Source organism: Paramisgurnus dabryanus, chromosome 7 (assembly GCF_030506205.2).
Source record: "Paramisgurnus dabryanus chromosome 7, PD_genome_1.1, whole genome shotgun sequence".
Classification (NCBI taxonomy): domain Eukaryota; kingdom Metazoa; phylum Chordata; class Actinopteri; order Cypriniformes; family Cobitidae; genus Paramisgurnus; species Paramisgurnus dabryanus.
The window spans coordinates 20,957,132-20,969,498 of NC_133343.1; the positions used below are offsets into that span (position 1 = coordinate 20,957,132).

The following is a 12,367-nucleotide window of genomic DNA, read 5'->3' on the forward strand; positions in this document are numbered from 1 at the left end:
ATTCACAAACCATTAAGAGGAGCAAATACAGGCGTGTGTTCGTCAGGATGACGTTGGATCTGATTCGTGTATATGCGTGCGTTAACGTAAGTGATTACAGAATAATAATGCAAGCAAACGTTTTGACACAAACGCAACTTTATATTGATATTGCGAGACAGCATTTCACCTCGACGAGAAATCTGATATTTACATTACTGGCATAGCTTGATTTGAAACGGACAGTTTTGTCAAAGCAGCAAACACCTGGCAGGTTCTCTTAATTTTGCTGTTTGTCTCTGCCTATTCCTTCTATCCAAGCCCAGCGCCACTGATTTAAGTCCTTTATATATAAGGTCGTCTTACCTAGGCTAGGCTTCATTTACTTAATCTTCATCCTGCTGACAACTTGTTGTGACTTTTCCGCAGCCGCGCGGCATCTGCAGCTGGATCTCAGCCACACATCACAGACCCCTCCCCATTCTACCTCTGATTGGCTAGTTTGTTAGTTTGGTTGAGAGTGAAAGATGTGTTTCTCTCATTCTATTTGTAGGCGAACGCATGATTTTTTTTTAATTCGCAGCCAACACCACACGCCGGTGATCCGACTGCAAGCTTTTTGGTGAGCTCTGCTTTCGATCGTGACAAATAAATAAACTACTTGCGGAGTGATATGAGGTCATTTATAACGGTGCCTTGCAACCCCCCCCCCCCCCCACATACACACAAAAAAATTGGATTTGCATGATTCACGAAAGCCTCATTTTCAGGTCGGAAAAGCCGGAATTCCGGATTTATCCGGAAGAATCACACCCCTGGTCTAATTTCGTGAGAATGACCCATATGCGAAACTATTTGCTTGCAATTAAAGTCAAAGTTTTGTTTTCTTTGCGCACAAAAATGTTCTCGTTGCTTCATAATATTATTATTGAACAACTGATGGAACATGGACATTTTGGGTGATGTCTTTAATTCTTTTCATGGGCTTGATTGGGCAAATCACATTGCAATCTATGGGACAGCCAAAAACCTCCCGGTTTCAATCCCGGATCAAAGGACTTAGTTGATTTTTGATAAAATTGTAATTTTGGGGTAAACAAACTATTTAAATGTGTAAATAATAAGAAAAAAACTGCCACATCTTATGTAAAAGACACTACAAATATTATCATTTTTATTTATGATATTACTCCAAAGACTTCATGAACTGCATCTGCTTAAGTGCACCAAAGTATTTTTTATTAGTATTGAAAAGGGAGTGAAGGTAACAACTTAAAGACCAAACCACAAGCCGGATCACTGCATATTTGCATAATACCTTAAGCGAATCAGGTGCTCAAACAACGCAGTTGATCCAACCCATGATCTTACTCTTCTTCTGACAGATTCACCTCCCTCATCATTTCATCGTATGCAACGTTTCCTTGACTCACTCAACACGCAGGCACAATACCACATTATACTGTTCCTTCAATCTGCCCAGTCTTGCTTAACTGCTGCAAAACAAAATACCATTTCAGTGCTTTTCAACACCGTCTGTTTGATGGATGGACCGATGACACAGTGTGCGGGATTTTTTCCGCCAGAAATCAACATTTGGAAGAACTGCACACTATGTTTGATGAATGCCTCTTTAGTGGTCATGTAACATAGTGAGGCTCTAGTCCGTTGCAACGGGACTGTCAATACTTGGCTCACGTGCTCGTATCGTAACTCAGTAGAGACGTGCGGTTCGGAAAGCACAAATATACAGTGTTTCTGTGCATTATAGAAATAGTTTATCCAAAAATGAAAATTTAGTCTACATTCACTCTCGTGTCGCTCCAAACCCATAACTATGATGATGTTTTTCCATGGAAGATATCTATCCACAATGTATTTTCATCTCATGCATCTCAATGTTAACAAAGTCATAAGAAAGTCATAGTCACATATTTTCTTTAAATGTTTTTTTTTCTTCCAACACAGGTCAGAGGTTCGTGTGTCATTTTGAACTCATCAAATGAAATTCCCTTTCAACACAGCATGACACTTGCTAACAAGAGTCCTGCCGTGACACCTGTCATTTCTAGAGGAAACCCAAACCAGCCCTGACAGCTGTCCGTCTATTTATGTACAGACCGATCATGATGATTATTTATGCTTTTCAATGTATGTTTGGGTACAGATCTAGACGCCGTGCTGCCACGTGTGTTTAGGCGCCCATGTGCGTTTGTCACCCCATTCACCTCAGTTCGGCAGCCTCAAAACACGCAAGGGCGAACGTATGAATGAACACTTTGTGGCTTGACAGAAGCAGGTAATGACATGCAAATAGAGGTCTAAACCCACAAATGACCACACAAACATTCTGGTTTCTCATCTGTTTGCCCAGGCCGTCAGTCAGGAATGTGAGGCTCTGCCCCTTTTTTCGAGGGTCTGTTGAGAATTAGGGGTTTAGACAGAATGCCTTTCTTGTTACGTAATGTTTTTCTTTCATACTGATGACAAGTTGAGTATTAAATTGCTACTATGCGAAGTCCAAGAAGAATTGATGGGAGATATTGCAAATTAGCAATAGCTTCCTGTTAAAAAAATAAATTAACTATTACAAATGTTACACGATCAAGCGTTTGCGGTGGGTTCAGGTTATTTTTTAAAAGCTCGAGTGGTAGTTTATAAACAAGAAAGACGTCTGACTTCACTTGGGACTGGCATTGAAAGACCCAATACAAGTCAGAAATGACAGGACATTATGCTAATGGTTACCATGGCAACAAACCATAAACAAACTAATGCTTACTAATCACATACTGTGACAGCACGAACTGAATTAGATGAAGTTAGGTACTATATAGTCTAAATATGTATAGCATGAATCAATTCGGATGTACTACATCCACCATGTTGATACTTCATGTGACATACGTCGTCATAACAACAAGTTAGTACAGACATTTTGGAATAAAACTACGCCTCTCTTTTTTTCCGTTAGATAATATCTCTCCGGGGGCTTACGGGATAGTAAAGTGTCCATCAAATGAACACTTCAAGAGTTCATCCAGGAGTTTTTCGAATACTATAAATTCAGATATACTATCTAATATGGAAGTAGGCAGTTTCCGACGCAGGGTTAGTCTTGTCATCAAAGCAAGCACATTTATATTGTAACTATATAACCATTTAACTCTCAAGTAAATCAATTCAGGGGTACGTCTTTTTAATGTTTATGAAATCTGCATCACGTGATGTCCAACGTATCGTGGTGTGTTATGAGATGTTGGGCAGCCGTGTATGGCTAGACTGCTTTCTGTGAACTGGGGCTCTGGAGAATTGTTAGTCTGAGGAAAGGGGGATAGTCCCATATAATCAAGCACACAACTACGTACACACCTTTTCAGTCACAAATGAGCCAAGGTCTCTGTTCAATAATATGCCTTTTCTGTTTCTGCTTATGTTAAAGTCAGGCATCTGTTTTCTCTCAACACTCCTGACTCTAGCTGTTTGCAGAGTTCAGCTTGCTTTGCATCTGGACCAGACATAAGGTTCCTTTAAATAATGTAATATGCAGGAAAACCCTTTAACGTTTTAGATACAGGTAATTGCTATTCCTCATTAAAAGCAGGCTATATTAATACATTCATGTGCTCTGAATTTAACCTTTTTCTTTCTGTGGATAATGTAGCTCAGATGTTAGAAGGTAAAAAAACATATAGTAATTTGAGACATACATTAAGATGTTTCTTATTGAATAATTACAAATATGAAATGCATACATTCCAAGATGGACCACCTGGTTGTCATAATTTACAAAGTAGATTATGGACGGTTACCCTTCAGCAGGATTTACACATTCTAGTATCCTCCCAGCAAGGCTAAATTACAGACAAGACTGTAATGCTTTCCTCTCATTAGAACCCCATCAATCTGCAACTGATATGATTGCTTGTTTTTAAGTCTGTGTTTTCACAAACTTACATTAACAAGTTGTTAAACATGGCAAAACTTTGTGCCGAGACGGCCAATTTAGATAAATAACACATTTGTTTGGTAACACATTTATAAAGAAATCTGCTGTAAAAATTTCATTGATGAGCTTTGGTTTGAATTGTGATGGGAAAAGATTAGTGGGGCTTTCAGCATGATGCTTTAGTAGATAAATTTAAAGTGCACCTATTCCATTGCTTAAAAAACTTTATTTTGTGTATTTGGTATAATACAATGTGTTCGCGTGGTTTATGGTTTATGTTTATTTTCCACATAGCGCACATTTTTGAAGCTCCAGATATACGTCTACCTGATTTTGTACAAAACTCATAAAACTCAGAAAAGCTCTGTGTCTCTGATTGGCCAGCTAATCTGTAAGTTGTGATTGGCCTGAATACCTCTGAAATCAGCCGGAAATGTGGCGCTTCTCACCATGTTTGAAAGATTTGGTCACAATGCAATGCTAGCAGGAGTAAACTTACAGGCTATGAGTCCGTAGTGGGAGGAATAACAGTATGATAATGTCGGTCTTGTCTACATCACCAATTCCACCAATTAACTAACTATTCAAATTAGGGATGGGCACGGATATTCGAATATTCGATCGGCAATAGTATTTCGAATAAAAAAAATGCTATTCGAATGTTTTTTTTTTTATGTGCCACCAAAGGGTTATTTAATGCTTTTGCACTTCATCTATACTGTCTTTTACAGACTTAAATGTAAAATAAGAACATTAATTTGTATGTATATCTGATTGTTTGGCAATGTAGATTGCAGACGAATTTAAGTTTTTCCTTTATCTCCGTGTTTGTCCGTGGCGCGCCGTGTTTGGCCACTGGCTCAGTGAGGGCTCATATGTTATTAAACATGCGTCTCCGCCGCCCGCGTCAACACATCATGAGAGATTTGTAAGCTTTCTGTTATAAAGTCTACTTTATTTTGTTAATAACGAGACAGACACGGAGAACGAAATGAAACGGAGAACATTTATTATATGCGGTGCTCTTTCGAAAATGAACCGGATAACTGCACATGGCAGTTTAAAAGCAAAGCTCCGTCTTTGTGAAATGTTGTTAAATTAAGCTCTAACGTTAGTAACTTTGCACAGTCAACAATAAGGTATCGAGCCGCTTACGTTATTTGTAAAATAATATTAAATACAGATATTCAATCTTGTTCAATCCATCTGTTGTTTTTATTGGATAACCATCATCACGAGGAAGAGTTTTCTCTGCAGCACCGTCATTATTGTATCTAGTCAGAAGAACGGGCTTTCACCGAAGCAGGTAGAATAAATATAGTTTTCTTTATTCACAAATACATGTAAAACTAATCTCAGAAGATATTTATATGGCGACTGAGCAGTCGGTTATGTAGATGTGTTGTTTCGTTTGCTCCGGGCTCTTATTTGGTGTTTTGAGTCTGTTTAAATGATGATAGCCTACTTTGTCAAGTCCTCAAACTTTAAACTTCGCAAGTCCTCAAACTTCGCTTAGATTTGGGGTTAGTATATAATATTTGGTATAATATAATGTATGTAAGATCAAACAGTAATGAATTCATACTGACCGACTTGAAACTAAGGATTTGACTCAGACTTCGCTCCGCGTGGGGTTTTAACGCCATTTTTCTGTAGGATATTTTTTAAGAAGAATTTAAGAAAATATATATTTTTTTACATTGTTTTCAACTTAAAAATACATACATATATATACATACAGAATATAAGTTTAGCTTGTTGTGGATATTTCCTAATTATAAGCCTTCTGTATAATTATGACAAAATGAAAAATACAAAACACACGTCTTAATTAACATAATTTAAATAAACGAATATTCGAATATTCGTTCTTTATGAGCTTAAATATTCGAATAGTAAATTACTGGAAAATTCCCATCCCTAATTAAAATGTATTTTGCTTTATTTTTGTAAAAGTACATTTTTGTATCTGTGACAACAAAATAATTTATCGTTTTTAGTTGCATATTTGTACACTTTTAAAAATAGGTCCAGAAATGGTCGCAAGCTGTCACTGGGGTGGTATTTTTAAATAGGACCCAATATGTACCAGGTAGGTATACTGGCATACATTTAGTACCGATATGTGACCCTGGACCACAAAACCAGTCATAAGGGTCAGTTTTTTGAAAATGAGATTTATACATCATCTGAATAAAATAATTAATAAGTAGGCTTTCCATTGGTTTTAGATTTTTTTAGGATAAAAAAGGATAGGAGAGGACAATATTTGGCCAGGATAAAACTATTTGAACAACTGCAAAAAATCTAAATATTGAGAAAATCGCCTTTAAAGGGACACTTCACCCATTTTCATTAAGCTTTGTATAGTTAGAAATGCAGTCTTGTTTTTGAATGGTAATGCATCATTCCCTCTGTTTCCCCTGAGACAGGAGAAATATGGATTTCAGTGTTGCACTTCCTTCTTTCAATGATGTAAAAATCATAATTTTGCATCATTGAAAGAAGGAAGGAAGTCCAATATCTTTGTAGAGGGGGTGAGACTACAAACACTCCTTTTCTCGGTCAAATAGGCACCAAATTCTAAATTTGTGTTACATTTTGACTACAAATATGATCCACTTTTAATCAAGATTAATGTTTCCATGGGTGAAAAGCTCCTTTAAAAGTTGTCCAAATGAAGTCCTTAGCAACTGCATCCACTCACAAAAATGAGGTTTTAATATATTTACGGAAGGAAATTTACAAAATATCTTTATGACATCTTTAAATAACATCCTAATGATTTTACCCATACAATGTTTTACCTAATGAAACATTTTACCCATACAATGTTTTATTTGGCTTTTGCTACAAATATACACTCTAACTGTTCAAATAAATAAAAGGGACAACACAAGATGTGTTAAAACATAACAAGGTGTGTTGCCCTTAGAGTAAATCAGCTTATTTTTTGTCCACCAATCAAGTGACATGTCATAAATGAGTAAAAAAATGAATTAAAAATGAATGAATAAACTATTGCCTCGCCCCGATACTATCGTAGGACAATTTCAAAATGGGGCATATCGCCCAATACTAATACCAAAGATTTTGTGGTCCAGGGTCACATATGTACCTTTTTGGTACTAATGTGTAGCCTTGATGTACTTAAATACACACGTTGTTACCAATACTGTATGTACCTCAGAGGTACTACTATGTACTCTTTAGGTGCAAATGTGTATATTTTTAAAAGAGTACCACCCTGGCTACGAATCATTTTTGACCATTTTTCTGACAGTGTGACAAACTGTGCAGGACATGTGTCACTAGCTACACAATATGTGCTTTTCATAGGTTTCTTTCTCCTTTCATAGGCTCAGGAGATTATAGTATCTAGTTAATTTCAGGTGTTTCTTCTAAAATTGAAACAAATAAGACAAGTGTAAAAATGCATTAAGAGTATGGAGCTGTAAAATTTATGTAGATAATCATCTGGATTTGAGTAAATGAGTTCAATAATATTGATTTGATTATAGACTTGGCAAATCTGAGCTCAGTTTGTGACACTGAGATCTCTTCTGAAATGACTATTTAATGACATTTTAGTCTCATTAATGTCCAGATGAAATCTGAGATCTAAAAAAGACCTCATCTGTGATTTTTCTTTCTTATGAGTTATAATGGCAAAATTACCACTGAAAAAACGCTGGCAGCGCAACAGACATCTTTTCAAATGGAAAGTTTTAACTGACTTTCTTTGATTTGAATTGTGCACATCACTTACATTGGCAAAGGTCAGACTACCATTCAATCACTTCAATTAAAATCATGTATTACGTTGCAGCTCCTAATAAAGTTCCCGGCCAACAGATGAGTTATTCCATTTTATTTACTTGCCAAACCCAAATGTTGGCGCATGATGAGCATTCTTGGTTGAGCTCTACTGCTCTACTGTTACTGTTAAGAAGGTTACACACAACACACACACACACAAACACTATTAGAATAGGTGCACTGCACTCCAAACTGCAAACAGGCCTGCATTCGATTATGCTGCGATAGCAATTATGCTTGTTTTGAAAAACAAATCTCAAGCAGCCTGAACGATTAATATACAGCTGTAAAAGTTTCACAGACCGTCATTTAATACGGCCCGATCTTGGACAGCCGTCCCCATCATATCTTCATATGTTGCCCACATGTATCCGGTGCCTCTTTGCATGTCCTGGCAGTCAGGCCGTGAGCGATTTTTTTAAACCGTCTTTTGAAACCAAGCCATAATATTTTGAAAGAACAAAGGAAGATCCGGAGATAACTGGAAGGCATGTGAATGAAAATCATTGCTTACATTACAGACTGTCTTCAATAATCAAAAGCATACAAGTTCAAAACGCAAACAAAGATTAGAGCGATCCAAACTGTGTTTTTCCTTGAAAGACAATGCTGGAAAATGCTTAACTGCTGAAATATATACAACACACAATCATCAAATCCAAAATGCTGTCATCCCCTTGCTGGTAAATAGCACAATATGCCACGTTGTCTTGCTGAAAGAAATATTGTTTCGTGAGAATAATAATGCGCATGAAGTTGAAAAATCTGTACTGTTTTCTACACAAAAGCATTCTACATAATGTAACAATAAACTATAAAATATAACCTTGCCATCTTTAATACTGTACTGACTAAGTAAGGCCATGTCAAATATTTATAGTCAATGATTGAAATTGAACCTTCATAATTAGATTATCAGACTTCAGACTGGATTTCACAGACAGGGATCACAGATTATAAATAATCTGGACACTAAAGACAACATAAACCTAAACTCAAAAGTTAGGAAGGTGCTCTGGAGGATGGTTGGAAGCGTGTTTAAGAATCAATGTTTGCCTTTGGCACTACTCTTAGCCATCCAAAACAACAGAGAGAAAGCAGGAGGTACCCCCTTCTGTTTCTGAGAGGCTGTTTTGCTTTGTTGTCGTTGCATCACATTACTGTGTCTGAAAGACATTAGGGCATGCGAGGTCTTTTGCGATTGCCTTGGCAGCTTGTAGCTAGCTGGAAAATCTGTGGCAATGTAAGTAAGTAGATCCACTTTTGAGGAAATGCTGAGGTTGGATTTGTAACGACTTTGGGAATTGTGATGGATATGTACATTTGGCTAAGCAGTATGGAGGTCACTTGAAATTGTGTGATCAGATATGTGAGGACCCTTCACTTACAGTTCGCTGCAACACTTTTGTGTATTGACATAGAGACCCATGTTTGACCCTGTCCGTTAAAGGGGACCTTTTCGCCGTTCTGAGTGTGTCCTTTTAAATGCAAATAAGCTGATCTCTGCACTAAATGGCAGTGCTGTGGTTGGATAGTGCAGATTTAGGGGTAGTATAATCCCCCTCTGACATCACAGGGGGAGCCAGATTTCAATGACCTATTTTTTCACATGCTTACAGAGAATGGTTTACCAAAACTTTGTTACTGGGTTGATCTTTTTCACATTTTCTAGGTTGATAGAAGCACTGGGGACCCAATTATAGCACTTAAACATGAAAAAAGTCGGATTTCATGATATGTCCCCTTTAAAACCTTAAATCTCATAATCAAATGAGATTGGGAGCATCAAAGTTTGACATTTTTAACATGGTCTTAGTCAATATATCAAGGTAATATTTCTACAAAATGTTCTTTACATTATGTAGGATGAATTTATATAGAAAACAGTCAATTATAAAAAATTACTGTAGCTGGGTCATAAGAATGACACAACTAGTTATAATTTAGTTGAAGTATGATAAAAGCTATAATTATATGCTTTAAAGCAGGGTTTTTTAAATTGTGGGTCACACAATGGGATCAGGTGGGTCGTCCAAAGGCACTTGGTTTTGTAGTGAATAACACAAAAACTGTTTTGTCCTATTAATGGCAATGGTTTTATCATTTTTCAATTAGACATTTATTTTGGGATTGGAATTAAACTTACATTTAATTCACACAATGACAATGAAAATATAATTTCTTTCTTTTAAAAGAAAACTAATTTCTTTTTTATCTCTTAATGTATTTTTTCTGCATATTTCTTAAAAAACATGTTGGGTGGGTCCTAAAATAAGATTATAAATGTCTAAGTGGGTCACGGAATGAAAAAGTTTGGGGATCACTGGTATAAAGCATGTGCATGTGTGTGTGGATGCGTGTTTAGTAGCCGAGTACGAGTAGTCGAGTACTCAGGTTTCATCCGAGATAGCCTAACGGAAACTGTTTAAATGGTTTAAAATTGATTAAATTAAATGCATTTAAAGGTTTACAATTTTCTTTCTCTTTGAATTCTAGAGAAAAGGCTACCCAAGTCTGGCACATGTGACTGAAAGGTCTGCCCAACAGATATAGGTTTTGCTCATGAACAAACATTAGAAAACCCTCGTCCTCACCGTAGGGTGAATTCTCTTTAGGTGTCAGAGTCATTCTCTTCAATTGGTCTGCTTAGTGTCAGTGTACTGTTAAAGATCCACAAAGGACCTTGCTGTTCAAGCTGTTTCTTCTCCTCTATTAACTGAGCATCACCACAGATCCAGATGTGTGCAGCTGGGCCTGTTCAGCGCTTACATAAACATCTTATTTAATGCTTCTCATATGGTACACCATTTCTCCACAGCTTCATGTTTGTTTGTTTGTGCGTGTGTGTGTGTGTGTGTGACAGAGAGAATTATTTTTTTCCCAATATTCATAACGTTCTTCTAATGTATTTATATAAAGAATCAAAATGTCCCCTAGAGGTTAAAGCTGGAGGATTTTTACAAAACTGAGGTCATTTTATAGACCCTTTTACTGTTTGTACACAATGATGACGTGGCAACGTATGCGAGCGCAGTTTGGCAACGGAAGTATGGCAAGAATCAGCAGTGAAGCAACAGAGACCCAATATGTTAGCAGATGGCCAAATATAAAGTGGCCAGATACATATATACATATATTAGTATTATATTAGTGCAACCAAACACAACAACCAGACATTTTGAGTGGAATGAGTTGGCCATGTCGGTATAAAAACAGCAGAGCTAAATTACAGTATGCTTTTGCCAGAGCCTATAATTAATCTTATCAGTAATCCAAATCAATTCAGCCTACATCCGAGTCTCCATTTAAAAACTCATGACACCAGAAATGATGCTATCAGTGATGCTTAAGGGCAACATTATCCGTTAAATAGTGAAAGCTAAGCACTGACTGTTACCCTAAAAGATCCAGGCGCATGTCTGGGTCCCAAAGGAGTGTCTCTGAAGTGGGCAGACGCATGGACACGAGCAGGGGGTTCCACCCACATAAAAAACTCCCAACGTCACTATCAATAACATACCACATCCATCTGCTCTCAACAGCTGCCAGCAGACTCATGCTCCCGTGCATGACTGGAGGTTAGTGATGAATAACACTGGCTGAAGCACTGAACCCGGTGCAAGATAATTAACTGAACTGCTAGTCCCTTGTACCTGTCTTTTTGAATGACAAGAAACATGAGATTCTGAGAAAGCCCCAACAATGCTACGTCCTCCATTCATCTGTACATCTGATCGGAGGAAACTTTCTGAGGACTACGGCGAATTTGAGATCATATTAACAATCCAAACCCGTGGAGCTCGCCCACTGAGGAAAACCGTTCTGTTTATTCTGGCCAAGACGAGTCTGGGAATGTCTGAGTTTTTGATATAATACTCCAGTGGTTGAGTGAGCAAGATGTGTGGGGTTTAAGGGTTCAACAATCTTAAGGGTGGCACAAAAATTGTGAGAGATGCCAGAAAGGAAAAGAAAGAAAAATAGGGAGAAAGAGAGCACTTGAAAGACCACCTGATGGCCTTGTTTTGGCCATTAACCAACTTGAACCAGCTTATGACTACTAAACAGCTAAAAAACAACTACCAGCATGCTAACTTTGCAGCAGGTTAAAAGTATAAGTTAAGAGAACAAAAATAAAGCGAGAAGAGAAGAAAGAAAAGCAATGAAAGACGCTTGATGAAGAAGAATGTTCACATCTGTACCGAGTTTGACCTACATATGTTAAGCTCTCTCCACCCTCTGCTATGGCTCTCAGTAAACATAACCAGCCATGAGAAGATCACACACAATGTGGAGATGAGGGCCAGTGATAAGAATCTCTATTCATAACCCTTGCTCAACCCACCTTCAATCTTATTCGTAGATCAATGAATTGCCACAGCACCTGCATTTATCACGCTTGCTTTTGACAGACAGCTGGAACCACCTCCATCCTGCCTACCAGTCAGCCAACCAAAGGCACCTTTTGTCTTCCTTTGAGCTCCAAGGCCGAACGTCTTCAGAAAGGGGGCCACGTAACAAGGCAGGCCCAGGAAGGGTGCCGCAGAATGGGGCAGAGGAAAACAATGCAACCCAGGAGGAGGAGGAGGAGGAGGAGTGAGAGCGTTCAGATAATTTAGTCTG

General features: G+C 37.7%; 1 protein-coding gene across 1 annotated transcript in view; it reads right to left on the reverse strand.

The window, feature by feature from the left end:
- The window catches only part of ror1 (receptor tyrosine kinase-like orphan receptor 1), a 157,001-nt gene that overhangs the window by 108,018 nt on the left and 36,616 nt on the right, over window positions 1-12,367 (reverse strand). The window lies entirely within an intron of this gene.